Genomic DNA, 13,924 nt, shown 5'->3' on the forward strand with positions numbered 1-13,924 from the left:
TCTGGAAAGGTTTCTTGCATTCAGTGTTGCTCTCACAGGCAGGATTTCATGGGCCACAAGCCAGGACAGATCTCGATGCCGATTCACTAGGCCAGGATGGGCCACGTTCCTCCACACCACCTTTGGGTCAGCCAAAATGGCCCCCTTGACTTGGCACATTTGTTCTTTTCCCTGTACAAAAACATAGTTTTTTATGGTTTATCAGCACATCCTTCTCACATTTCTCAATATCTCGGTCTTTTAAAAATCTTTTAATAATTTCATAATGATACGGTATCTCAAAAGCAGTGGGTACAGATAATGAGATACTTACCATTTTCAACCTCCTGAGATATGATCCCAAGAAAAACCTAACCAGGAAAGCTCCTTTACAGGCTCCATTTACACACATGTTAAAATGGAGACAAACATACTTTATCATTAAAAACATGAATATGTCTGGCAACCCTTTACCACCCATTTGCTTCCCTTTGACCACAATCTCCCTTTTTAATCTCTCCCATTTAGATCCCCAGAAGAACTGGAACAGCTCCCTCCTGAGGACACCAACCGTTTGCTTAGCTGGAGGAAAGATCATTGAGGTATATAATAGAACAGGTAAAATAACAGCTTTAACGATTAGAACCTTCCCTTCCAGCGTGAGGTTCCGAAGCTTCCAGTAACCCAGCTTCTTCTTAACTTTTACCCCCACCTCCTCCCAATTCTTAGTTCCATCACCCACCACACCAAAATTAACTCCCAATATTTTAATACAGTCCTTTTTTACATTTAAGTCCTCCCCGACTGTTGTATCCCACTTCCCAAAAAACATGACTTCACTCTTTTCTTTGTTCAGCTTGGACCCAGATGCCTTACAAAACTGTTCTGTTATTGATAAAACTTTACTCGCAGACGGTTCATCCACACAAACAACATTCACGTCATCCATATAAAGGGCACATTTTACCTCCATCCCCCCACTCCCAGGGATTCTAAAACCAGTGATATTTTTCTCCCTTCTCAGAACCTGCGCCAAGGGTTCCATGCAGCAAACAAACAGTAAGGGGGATAAAGGACACCCTTGCCTGACACCACAGTTTATTCCAACTGCTTTTGACAACACCCCATTTATCAATATTCTGCTCTCAATCCCTTTGTACAGCAGACCCACCCAGGCTAGAAACTTCTCTGGAAACCCCATCTTTAGCAGAATATGAAACATAAACTGGTGCGAGATCCGATCATAAGCCTTCTCCAAATCTAAATTTAATAAACACAGCCTCATGTTTCTGTCTCTCGCATAACAGATGGTGTCACGAATCATTACCAGACTGTCCGTGATCCTCCTTCCAGGCACAGCACAGGTCTGATCCGGGTCTATCACTTCTTCCAAAATGTTTTTCATCCTAAGGGTTAAAACCTTACTAAAAATTTTAAAATCCACATTCAATAAACTGATAGGCCTCCAATTCTTCAGGTCCTGCTTATCGTTTTTTTTAAAAATCAGAGAAATGATCCCCTGTCTAAAACTTTCAGGTAAGAGCTCTTGTTTCCCAAACTCCTTAACCAAAAGAATATCCTCTGCTAAAATATCCCCAAATTCCAAATAAAACTCCAAAGGGAGTCCATCACTCCCTGGGACCTTCCCTCTTTTAAAACTTTCCATTGCCTTTCCCACCTCCTCTAAAGTCAAATCTCTCTCTCCAACTGTTCCCCATAAATCACTTTCTTCTCCAAGGCCCTCCCCAGCTCCTCCATTTTATCTTTCTCTACCTCTCTCTCCCCATATAGTTCTTTATAAAACCCCTCAGCCACTCCCAACATCTCCTCAGTGGTTGAGATCACAGCACCCTCCTTCTTCAACCCTTCCATTGTCTTGCTCCCCTCAAGAACTTTTTTAAAAAAGAAACGAGAACATGTTTCATCTTCTTCTAACACCTTAACCCGACTCTGGAACATGATTTTCTTACATTTCCTCTCAAAAAAAACTTTTAATTCTTTTTTAACCTGACTTATTTCTTCATTGAAGTCAAACCCCTTTTCCCTCAATCGATAGTATCGGTTTAACCTCTTATTTAACCCGTCCATTCTCCTCCTTTCCTTCCCTGCCTTCCTCTTACCCACTAAAATAAAGAATTCTCTAATCCTTTTTTTAACTTCTTCCCACCACAGCCCTTCTGTTTCAAAACACCCCTTCAGAGACCTCCATTCCTCATACCTCACCTGGAATAAAGCTCCTATAGCCTTATCCTCTAAAAGTGACACATTTAGCTTCCACACACCCTTCCCCAAGGTGACACATGAAGCCAAATCGATTTTTGCATTTAAAATCAAATGATCTGAAAAAAAGACTGGGCTCACTGTACAGTCTACGCATTTGACCCCCTTGCTCACAAAAACAAAATCAATCCTCGAACTTTGAGACCCATTGTCCCTCACCCACGTAAACCCCTTCTCATCAGGCCTGTGCTTATGGAAAAGATCAATCAATTTAAAATCTTTAACAATCTCATTTAACACCAGTGAGGACTTATCTAATTTAAAATCATCCTTTATAGGTGCTTTCTCTTCCTTTCTAAGAACACAATTGAAATCACCTGCTAAAAGCACTGTTTTGTTTCTTACTAAAACACTTTTTAATTCATTGAATAAACTGGCTCGCTCATGTACATTCGGCGCTGCATGCATGTTAATCAAATCACAGTCTTTCCCCTGAACACAAATTTCTACTTTTAAAAGTCTCCCCGCCTTCACCACAGTACTCCCTTTCACCACCAAATTCCTATTTTTTATTAAAATGGCTACTCCATCAGATTTATTATCGTCAGACCCACTCCAAAAAGACGGGCCATAATTCCATTTTCCCTCCATATCTGCATAGTTTTCTTTAAAAGAAAACCCACACTCCTGTAACATAAACACATCAAACTTCTGGCTACCCAAAAAGGATAAAATAGCCTCACCCCTCAGGTTACTCTTCATACTCCTTACATTTATGGTAGCCACTGAAAGCGCCATTATAAAAAATAAATAGGCATCCATTTTTTAAAACTAAGTGTGGCCATTACCAAAACTTCCCAAGCCTGGATCTAGAAAGGATTGGTCATTCTGTTCTCTCCCAGGATAATCTTCCCTTTCTGAGCCCGAAGGGGAAGACACAGCCTCAAAGCCACCACCATAACACCCCACCCCGTCATCCCGATTCACAAAAGTTCCCTCCTGATCAGTTTCTTCAACAGAATCATGTTTTCTTTTTTTTGCATTCTCCAGTTCCTTCATTTCAAAGTCCCTGTTTTCATCCTCGCTACCCAGTGAGGACTCCGAACATACCAATGAGTCACTTGCAACACTGCAAGGACTGCTGGGAATTGTACACCTCTCCTGCTGCAACTCTCCAGCAGCCATCACCCTACTAGGCCCCACCTCCGGTTCCTCACTCTCAGCTGCACCTGCATCCCCCTCAATTACCTTCTGCCTCTCCAAACCAATCACCTTACCGTTCCCCAGATTTGAATCTGACTCCACCCTATCCTCTTCCACCTCCTCACCTGATGAAGACACCACCAAATCATCAACCACACTCCCCTTCAAAACGATCTTTTCATTGTCCTGAACCTCTTTTTCTACATCCACAGAAGTACTCTCATCCTGAACCTCACCCTCCTTAACCACCACCACACCTGCATTGTTGTAATTCTTTTTTGCCATGTTAGCATAGGATTTTGGGCAATTCCTAAACAAATGGCATGTTTCCCCACACAGATTGCATTTCCTTTGGTTATTACATTCGGCATAGACATGGCCGACACCCCTACACTTTTTGCATACTACCGTTTTACAAGCCTCACGAAGGTGCCCCATTTCTCCACAGTTCCTACACAACTTTGGTTGACCCTGATAGTACACCAGCCCTCTATTGTCACCAAGCACAATAGTCTGAGGAATATGCTGCAAACCGCCATACCCCCCAGGGTCTGGCCACTGCACTACCAGAACTTTCCAGGAACAAGTCCAAATCCCCTCTGAATCCATCACTTTCACTGGTAACCCTTTAACTGTGCAAAACCGTGCTAACCAAGTAGCCACATCCTCTGCTTCCACTAGCTCATTAAACATCTTTACAAAAACAGTTTTCACCCCAGTGTGACTTAACCTCTCTACATTAAACTCCCTCAACAAACCCTCGTGTCTCTTTTCCTCATACCTTCTCCAAAAATTTTCCATAACCAAGGAACTAAACAAACTCACATCCCATCCCTTCCCTCCTGGAAGGTTGATAAGACAGTAAATATCAACAGGTCTAAGGCCCAGCTCTTTTTGTAGGACTTTTTTTTGAAAAATCTGTCCTGGTCACCTCTAAACCTTCACTTTCCTTTAACCAAAATCTAGCACAATGGCGCCGCCGCACCCCTAGCCTAGTAGCAGCCATCACCAAAAAATAAATAAAAGAAACAAAATGCACAAAGAAAAAAAAAAAAGGTAAGCCCCAAAGGGCCTTACCCGCAAACTCTCGCTTCCTCTCTCTGTCCTGTCCTCCTTTCTCCACACAACAGCAAAAGAGCAAAAACCAGAACCTGGGGAACAAAAACAAATTAGACAACAAATATATATAACTCCTCTCAATTAATTCTCCGCAACCAAACGGTATCGCTTCCAACCAAGAGATTCCCCGCACGCAGGTACTACACTTGATCTTGGCCAAGAGGCCGAGAAGCGATGCCCACAATGGTTTTGGCCAAACGCCCCGGGCGCGGCCGCCCGCCGCAGCAGTCGTGGTACTTGCTTCTCGGGCGGGCGGAGGGAGGAAGGGAGGAAGGAAGGAAGGAAGGAAGGAAAGGTGCCGGGCTCCAACGGGGGCGACCGCCCTTTCTGTGCTCGTTCTGCTTTTAAACTCCAGGTGGAGCCCCTCCCTGAGGGGAAGGGCTGTCCAAAAATTGGATCGAACTCGTAAATGCTCCTCTCCACGGAAATCTTTAGTAAAAGGCGAAAGGTTCATTCGAGCTGTAGAGAAGCCGGAGCGTGCCTTTGCTGGTGGCCGAGCCCTTCCGGCCGGCCCAAAGGCCCAAAGGCCCTCCCCTCTGCCAAGCGGCAGCGAGGCCACGCACGCAAAACAAAAACAGGGAACTCCTCCCAAAACGCATCTGCCGTTCCGCCCCGGCGAAAGGGCGCTTTGCTGCTGCTGCTACACTGGCCTGCTGCGTGTGTTAGGCCTGCCTGAATATGAAATATGAAAAAAAAAAAAAAAAAAAAAAAAAAAAAAAAAGAACGAAAAGAGCGGGCGGGAAAACGGCGCGTCCCAGGAAAGGGGAGGTGGGGAGGGAGGGAGGGAGGGTTAGGGTGGGGCTCTCTCTCTCTCTCTCTCTCTCTCTCTCTCTCTCTCTCTCTCTCTCTCTCGCTCGCTCTCTCGCTCTCTCTCTCTCTTTTTGACCTTTCTGAGAAATGGGCACCGTTCCCGGAGGTACTGCAATACCGGGTCGATGCGTGGAGTGGACGGAGCAAGCCCCGCTTCCATCTCCCGCTTCCAAAAATCCATTTAATATAGACGGTCCCCCTATGGGGGACGTATCAGATATTAAACTGATAAGAACAGATACTACACTTGATCTGAGCCAAGAGGCCGAGAAGCGATGCCCACAATGGTTTTGGCCAAACGCCCCGGGCGCGGCCGCCCGCCGCAGCAGAAATCGTGGTACTTGCTTCTCGGGCGGGCGGAGGGAGGAAGGAAGGAAGGAAGGAAGGAAGGAATCATAAAGTGCCGGGCTCCAACGGGGTGCGACCGCCCTTTCTGTGCTCGTTCTGCTTTTAAACTCCAGGTGGAGCCCCTCCCTGAGGGGAAGGGCTGTCCAAAAATTGGATCGAACTCGTAAATGCTCCTCTCCACGGAAATCTTTAGTAAAAGGCGAAAGGTTCATTCGAGCTGTAGAGAAGCCACTAGCGTGCCTTTGCTGGTGGCCGAGCCCTTCCGGCCGGCCCAAAGGCCTCTGCTGATCAGGCCACTCCCCTCTCCCAAGCGGCAGCAAGGCCACGCAAAACAAAAAAAGGGAACTCCTCCCAAAACGCATCTGCCGTTCCGCCCCGGCGAAAGGGCGCTTTGCTGCTTTTGCTGCTACACTGGCCTGCTGCGTGTGTTAGGCCTGCCTGAAGTATGAAACATATGAAAAAAAAAAAAAAAGAAAAAAAAAACAGTTCTTAAAAACAATCTCTTCACAGTCTGCAAAAATGCCCTGCTCTATTGCACTTAAAACAAACTCTTGGCTGACCTCTGTAGTAAACAGTGCCTCTTACCGCACCAATCCTAAAGTCAGGTCGAACATGAAGCAACTTTCTCTCCTCATATGCAATCTTGCCGTGTATTTCCACACCCCATTCTCTTCCTTCCGAATCCATGGTCTTCAGAGGTATCTCACTCTGTAGCTCAAAACGGCTCTCTGGTAATATCCTCCACCAAAAAAAAAGGGCAGGACATTCTCTCTTCAGTTTGACCTTTCTGAGAAATGCACTGGCACAACGTTCCCGGAGGTACTGCAATACCGGGTCGATGCGTGGAGTGGACGGAGCAAGCCCCGCTTCCATCTCCCGCTTCCAAAAATCCATTTAATATAGACGGTCCCCCTATGGGGGACGTATCAGATATTAAACTGATAAGAACAGATACTACACTTGATCTGAGCCAAGAGGCCGAGAAGCGATGCCCACAATGGTTTTGGCCAAACGCCCCGGGCGCGGCCGCCCGCCGCAGCAGTCGTGGTACTTGCTTCTCGGGCGGGCGGAGGGGGCGGAGGGAGGAAAGGAAGGAAGGAAGGAAGGAAGGAAAGGTGCCGGGCTCCAACGGGGGCGACCGCCCTTTCTGTGCTCGTTCTGCTTTTAAACTCCAGGTGGAGCCCCTCCCTGAGGGGAAGGGCTGTCCAAAAATTGGATCGAACTCGTAAATGCTCCTCTCCACGGAAATCTTTAGTAAAAGGCGAAAGGTTCATTCGAGCTGTAGAGAAGCCGGAGCGTGCCTTTGCTGGTGGCCGAGCCCTTCCGGCCGGCCCAAAGGCCCAAAGGCCCTCCCCTCTGCCAAGCGGCAGCGAGGCCACGCACGCAAAACAAAAACAGGGAACTCCTCCCAAAACGCATCTGCCGTTCCGCCCCGGCGAAAGGGCGCTTTGCTGCTGCTGCTGCTGCTACACTGGCCTGCTGCGTGTGTTAGGCCTGCCTGAATATGAAATATGAAAAAAAAAAAAAAAAAAAAAAAAAAAAAAAAAAAAAAAAAAGAGCGGGAAAACGGCGCGTCCCAGGAAAGGGGAGGTGGGGAGGGAGGGAGGGTTAGGGTCTCTCTCTCTCTCTCTCTCTCTCTCTCTCTCTCTCTCTCTCTCTCTCGCTCTCTCTCTCTCTCTCTCTCGCTCTCTCGCTCTCTCTCGCTCTCTCTCTCTCTCTCTTTTGACCTTTCTGAGAAATGGGCACCGTTCCCGGAGGTACTGCAATACCGGGTCGATGCGTGGAGTGGACGGAGCAAGCCCCGCTTCCATCTCCCGCTTCCAAAAATCCATTTAATATAGACGGTCCCCCTATGGGGGACGTATCAGATATTAAACTGATAAGAACAGATTTTTTTTTTTTTTTTTTTTTTTTTTTATATAAATTCAAATACAGCAATCATTCCCAATAATCATATACATTTTAACAATCACTACAATCCATATACAATAAATACACAAAATACAATCACCAATGACACAAACATATTACACACAGATTCTCAAACACAATATAACAATAAAAACACTTTCAAAATCATAAGTCCACAATTTGTGCACAAGAAGCATCCCCTTAAACAAATCTTCTTTTATTCCTTTTTCAGAAAAAATTCTACCACTTCGACAAAAACCCTGGCACCAGCACCACCCGGCCATCTAAATTCAGCTGCCAGACCTCCTCTACTTCTTCACGACCCCTCCTTTAGCAACCCTCCGCTAGTCCTTGACAGCACTTCAATCATTTCGTACGTCTCATGGCAGCCCAACTTCTTCATAAAATGAGCAGGTCTGGCTCTGAAAAGAGCCTCTTTAAAACAGTTCTCTCCTTCCAGAGCTGCATGATCCTTCTCATATTCCTTGGCACATACCGAACCAGCTGCTCATTACGGCGGTCTTCTCTAACATTTCCAACAGGGGGGTCGCCTTCTTCCACCTTCTTTTGGGCAGCCTCGCTTCCCACTTCCTCTCCTCTTCCTCCATCTGCCTCACCCCAACTCGGGCATCTAGGGGACTGCACCTTCCTCGAGCTCCTCTCATTTTCCTGGCATGATCATCAGTGGACTTTACCTCCTTTCCATCTCTTTCTTTCCTCTTCCTGGCAGGACCTCAACATTCTACTCCCTCCATTGGGTTCCCACATCAGAGTGCTCCTCCGAGGACCCCTGCTGGTCATCTTTAGAACTGCTTCCTCCCTCCTCCTTTCTCGGCTCTCCGCCCCTTTCCTTTGTCTGGTCGGGTCCAGTTTTTCCCGCCGTTCCGCCTCCTTTTCTTGTGACTCCTCCCCCAACACTCTTTCCTTTGTTCTTCCCGGTGCCCTTTTCCTCTGGTTCTTTTCCTTTCCTTTTTAGTTGTTCTTTTTCTTTCGTCTTCTCTTTTCTTTTTCCCTCCATCTTTTGCTGCTTGAGCATAACTTTTAGCACTTCTCGGGCAGTCTCTGTATACTCGTGCTCCGTTGAGCCACACAGGAAGCATATCACTCCCCTGGGGCAGTCTCTAGAAAGATGTCCGCTCTCTTGGCAATTCTTACAAACCAACTCCAGGTGGAGCCTCAGCCACAAAATGACCTTCTCTATTGCATTTAAAACACACTCGTAGGCTGTCCTCTATAATAAAATGTTCCTCTCACTGCTCCAATTGTTAGGTCAGGACGAATATGCAGTAACTTCCCTTCTTTGATATTCAATCTTATAAGTGTATTTCCAAACCCCATTCCAAACATGTTCAGAATCGCAAAATTTTCTCAGGAAGCTCACTCCTCAACTCACATTTTCTTTTCAGGCTGGTTATAATATCCTGCTGCGGAACAAATGGGCAAGACATTGTCACATATGCCGCTCTCCAGTCCATCAGAAACAAAGGTTCCAAAAAAAAAACACGAAAAGGCAGCACCAATTTACTCTCCCAGAAAATCCTCATGATTTCCCAGCAGGCTTCTTTGGTTTCCAGGGTCACATCAAACCTCTCCTCGTCCGATGTAGTCCTTCACACAAAGAATCTCTTCTGCCTCCAGGTCAAACAGCCCAAACAGCACCTCCAGAACAAACTTCCGTCTCCCCCATAGTCCTGCAAGTTGTTTAAGCTGGAATCGGAGAGCATTCCGTCCTCTAAATCCATCTTCCATTTTTTTAAATTTAGCAAATAATCCTTTCAGCTCACGCCTTCCAGGGTCTTAACCTTCGCCTTCTAAACCAGATACTACTTGACCGGAGCCAAGAGGCCGAGAAGCGATGCCCACAATGGTTTTGGCCAAACGCCCCGGGCGCGGCCGCCCGCCGCAGCAGTCGTGGTACTTGCTTCTCGGGCGGGCGGAGGGAGGGAGGAGGGAGGAAGGAAGGAAGGAAGGAAGGAAGGAAAGGTGCCGGGCTCCAACGGGGGCGACCGCCCTTTCTGTGCTCGTTCTGCTTTTAAACTCCAGGTGGAGCCCCTCCCTGAGGGGAAGGGCTGTCCAAAAATTGGATCGAACTCGTAAATGCTCCTCTCCACGGAAATCTTTAGTAAAAGGCGAAAGGTTCATTCGAGCTGTAGAGAAGCCGGAGCGTGCCTTTGCTGGTGGCCGAGCCCTTCCGGCCGGCCCAAAGGCCCAAAGGCCCTCCCCTCTGCCAAGCGGCAGCGAGGCCACGCACGCAAAACAAAAACAGGGAACTCCTCCCAAAACGCATCTGCCGTTCCGCCCCGGCGAAAGGGCGCTTTGCTGCTGCTGCTACACTGGCCTGCTGCGTGTGTTAGGCCTGCCTGAATATGAAATATGAAAAAAAAAAAAAAAAAAAAAAAAAAAAAAAAAAAGAACGCGGGAAAACGGCGCGTCCCAGGAAAGGGGAGGTGGGGAGGGAGGGAGGGAGGGTGGGGGTGGGGCTCTCTCTCTCTCTCTCTCTCTCTCTCTCTCTCTCTCTCTCGCTCTCTCTCTCTCTCTCTCTTTTGACCTTTCTGAGAAATGTGCACCGTTCCCGGAGGTACTGCAATACCGGGTCGATGCGTGGAGTGGACGGAGCAAGCCCCGCTTCCATCTCCCGCTTCCAAAAATCAATTTAATATAGACGGTCCCCCTATGGGGGACGTATCAGATATTAAACTGATAAGAACAGATTTTTTTTTTTTTTTTTTTATAAATTTATTCAACAAATCACAAAAATAATTCATTTAAACAACACAAAACAATTACTGAATACTCAAAAACAAACACAAACATTTCCCCAAAAAAACTTTTCAAAATTATAAGTCCACAAAAATTCCTCAAAAAATCCCCAAAAAATACATCTTCTTTTATTCTTTTTCCAAAAAAATTCTAATTCCACAAAAACCCAAAAAACCCCAAAAACTAAACTACTCTTTTACTTCCTTTACATTCTCTGGTGCTTCTTTAACAACTCCTCCGCTCTCCGCCGTGCTTCAATCACAAGTCTGTGCCTCTCTTCCTCATATCTCTTCCACTCTGCTTCTGTTATCCTCCCCTTCCTCATCCTCTCCTTCCAGGCCATGAGTTCTTCATATTCTTTCGCACATACAGCCTTCATTACGTTCTCCTCCGATGTTTCTAAAGCACTTCCTTCACCTCTCTTTTGCACAGCTTTATCCTCATTCTTCTTCTCCTCTTCCTCCATTGCCTCCATTGCCTCACCCCAACTCAGGTTTGCTGATGCACCTTCCTTCCCGCCTCTCATCTTCCTAAAATGGTCTTCAGTAATCTTCACCTCCTTTCCATCTCTTTCTTTCCTCTTCCTGAGCACCTCTCCCCCTACTCCCTCCATAGGGTCCACATTAGAGTGCTCCTCCGAGGACCCCTGCTGGTCATCTTTAGAACCTCTTTCTCCCTCCTCCTTTCTCGGCTCTCCGCCCCTTTCCTTTGTCTCTTCGGTTCCAGCTTTTCCCGCCGTTCCGCCTCCTTTTCTGGGGACTCCTCCCCCAACACTCTCTCCTTTGTTCTTCCCGGTACTTTTCTCCTCAGGTTCTTTTCCTTTCTCTGTACTCTTTCCATCCTCTTTCTTTCCCTCTCCTCCTCTTGCTGCCTGAGCATAGCTCTTCTTGCTTTTTGGACAATCCTTATAGACATGCTCACTGGATCCACAAAGATTACATTTAACATCACAGGGACAATCCTTTGAAACATGCCCACTCCGGTAACAGTTATTACAAATAATCTCATTGCATTCAGCAGCAAAATGTCCTGGACTATTACATTTGAAACAGACTTTAGGCTGTCCTCTATAATACACAGTCCCTCTTACCGCCCCAATCATAAGATCAGGACAGACATGAAGCATCTTCCCGTCCTTTACAAAAAGCTTTGCCGTGTACCTCCACACCCCGTTCCAAATACCTTCTGAGTCGATCGTCTTCAGTGGCACCTCACTCTGTAGCTCGAACCTTCTTTTTAGACTTGTGGTGATATCCTCCACAGGAAAAAACGGGCAAGACATCGACACAAACACCGTTCGCCAGTCCTTCAGAAACAGAGGCTCCAAAGTAAAAACACGAGCAGGCAGATTCTCCTTGTTTTCTCCAAAAATCTTCATTACCTTTAAGCAAAGTTCTTCAGTCTGTAAAACCAAATCGAACCTTCCTCTTCCGATATTCTCCCTCAGGCAGTACACATTTTCCAAATCCAGTTCCAGCAGCCCAAAAACGACCTCCAGAACGAACTTCCTCCTTCCCCACAGTCCCGCCAAATCCTTAAGCTGAAAACGCAAGGTATTCTTTCCACGCTCCTCCATTTTACAAAACCGAAATTATTTTCTTTTCAGCTTACGCCTTCCAGAACATAACCTTTCGCCTTCACAACTGCACTTGACCGGAGCCAAGAGGCCGAGAAGCGATGCCGATCCGCTCTCGAAGCGAGGGCCCCCTCTCCGCCGAGGTGTTTCCCTGTCACGGTGCGCTCACACTCTCCCCTCAGCGGCTGCATTTTAACTCAATCATTGACACACAGTAACGCATCGCATTGGAGACGCGAAACACAAGCGAGTCCTTCCACATGGGTCAGCTGTGCAGACGCGACCCGGCAACCCCCAGCATGCCGTGCGCGCTGCGCATTTGAATAACCACGCCCACCACCGTGACGCGCGCCGGGCTTCGGTTGCTAAGCAATTTCTCCTTCAAGCGACGTGTTTGTTAAAAACAAAAAGTTTAAATATAAAACAAACCGCCACCAATAAACTGAGGAGAAATAAACGCCACTTAATACCGATATGGGCTAATTTACCGTTTACAATAACCCCCAAAAAAACAACTTTCTACTGATAAACACCGGCTATGCAGACCTTCTTCAAAACTGAAAGCCGCGCTAAAAACTTACTGTTTAAACGCAGCAGCCGGTATATTAAATTATTGTGAGCTGCAGTAAAACAGCGTGAAGCGCCGGTTCATTTTTTAATAGGTGCATCGTGTTCAATATTGAATCTCATTGAGAAGATTGAAACGAATCAATATAATAGAGAAGCAGCGCCAGCAGAGAGCTCCAGAAATATCACGAAACATCACAATGTACTAAAGACAACTAAACTTAAAACACCGCAACACAAAGGAACGAAAATAAATATAATATAATATATATAAATACTTACACTGACCGGTTAGAAAGGTTTACACCGAGATTCAACACGACTCCAGAGACGCCGAACTCGCACAGGGAAAGCGTGCAATATTGGTTTAAAAAAAAAAGCAATACAACTTTTACAAAATACTCTAACCAAATAATAATGACAATACGTCGAATAAATATAATTTAAAAGGCGTTTTAATCCCCCCTCGATGGACGGTCCTCGCCGCTCCCGCGCTGCCCTCGCGCAAACAGAGCCGTGTCGCCTCAGGTGTGTTTAATCGCGATAATCAGACAATTAAACCACTATTGCGATTCCAGGCGCATTTGCGCCATTTCACTTTAGAGCACGTGTTGGGCATTTAATTAAGAGCGTGTTCGGCGTTTCTATCTTCTTACTACATTATGCATTACAGTTTTACACATTTTAACTGCCCCAAAATTAACATTTTCTTTCATATAAGCATTTATTTGTTAAAACTTTTAATGTAACCTTTCTGACTCGTTGGTTGCACCTCACTTGTCGGTGTACCTGTGAGACAATCCGTCACAAACGTGTTTATTTTACAGTACGAGCTGATTAACTGACTATTATCTAAATATTAATATAGACAGAAAAATAAGATGCCCCACACGAATATATCCTGCAATACATCAAAACCGATCGCCATGATGTGATACACACTAAAAGGATAATTAAAAAATAAAAACAGGCACTTTTAAAACGTCACTGTGGTTTCGTATTGACAGTTAATCCTCAAATGGACTCTGCAGTACTGTCCCACACACCGGTACAGTACACAGCACACGTGTCTCCGCTTGTTTTTCACTAGTTTGTCGTCCCTCGTCCCCCTTCCCCCGAATCAAGCCCCTCTTCCACGTTATGAGCCCCAGAAACGTTAACCACGGCACTGCAGAAGAATGCGACCATGTTGAAAATACTGTATCAGCCTAACAATTATTCTGCATCTTTCTGTCCCCCAGAAATAACATGTGAGTTTTATTTTGATTAGTAAAAGTTTAAAAACAGTTGCACCAAGCATTTAAACACGTATCCAATGATTTGTAATGAGCAGAGCGAGTCTGCAGCAGTGTGGTTCAGTTACACAGACAATTCATTAAGCTTCAGGATTTAAGCAGTGGCCAGAGAGCTGTCCCTGAAGCTCAGTTTAGA

At 46.1% G+C, this 13,924-nt stretch overlaps 6 non-coding genes and 2 pseudogenes across 6 annotated transcripts; all 8 read right to left on the bottom strand.

Moving 5' to 3' along the window:
* Positions 1 to 4,882: 4,882 nt before the first annotated feature.
* LOC121307965 lies at positions 4,883 to 5,000 on the bottom strand. The gene has a single exon (XR_005948437.1). It is a non-coding gene; the product is annotated as a U5 spliceosomal RNA (small nuclear RNA).
* A 415-nt stretch (positions 5,001 to 5,415) lies between these two features.
* Positions 5,416 to 5,608, bottom strand: LOC121307931. Its single transcript, XR_005948412.1, has one exon. It is a non-coding gene; the product is annotated as a U2 spliceosomal RNA (small nuclear RNA).
* A 190-nt stretch (positions 5,609 to 5,798) lies between these two features.
* LOC121307969 lies at positions 5,799 to 5,916 on the bottom strand. Its single transcript, XR_005948440.1, has one exon. It is a non-coding gene; the product is annotated as a U5 spliceosomal RNA (small nuclear RNA).
* A 560-nt stretch (positions 5,917 to 6,476) lies between these two features.
* On the bottom strand, positions 6,477 to 6,669 carry LOC121307932. Its single transcript, XR_005948413.1, has one exon. It is a non-coding gene; the product is annotated as a U2 spliceosomal RNA (small nuclear RNA).
* Positions 6,670 to 6,860: 191 nt separating this feature from the next.
* LOC121307967 lies at positions 6,861 to 6,978 on the bottom strand. Its single transcript, XR_005948438.1, has one exon. It is a non-coding gene; the product is annotated as a U5 spliceosomal RNA (small nuclear RNA).
* A 436-nt stretch (positions 6,979 to 7,414) lies between these two features.
* Positions 7,415 to 7,618, bottom strand: LOC121307942 (annotated as a pseudogene).
* A 2,021-nt stretch (positions 7,619 to 9,639) lies between these two features.
* Positions 9,640 to 9,757, bottom strand: LOC121307968. The gene has a single exon (XR_005948439.1). It is a non-coding gene; the product is annotated as a U5 spliceosomal RNA (small nuclear RNA).
* A 389-nt stretch (positions 9,758 to 10,146) lies between these two features.
* Positions 10,147 to 10,351, bottom strand: LOC121307936 (annotated as a pseudogene).
* Between the last annotated feature and the right edge of the window lie 3,573 nt (positions 10,352 to 13,924).

This window comes from Polyodon spathula, unplaced genomic scaffold (assembly GCF_017654505.1).
Source record: "Polyodon spathula isolate WHYD16114869_AA unplaced genomic scaffold, ASM1765450v1 scaffolds_63, whole genome shotgun sequence".
Lineage (NCBI taxonomy): Eukaryota > Metazoa > Chordata > Actinopteri > Acipenseriformes > Polyodontidae > Polyodon > Polyodon spathula.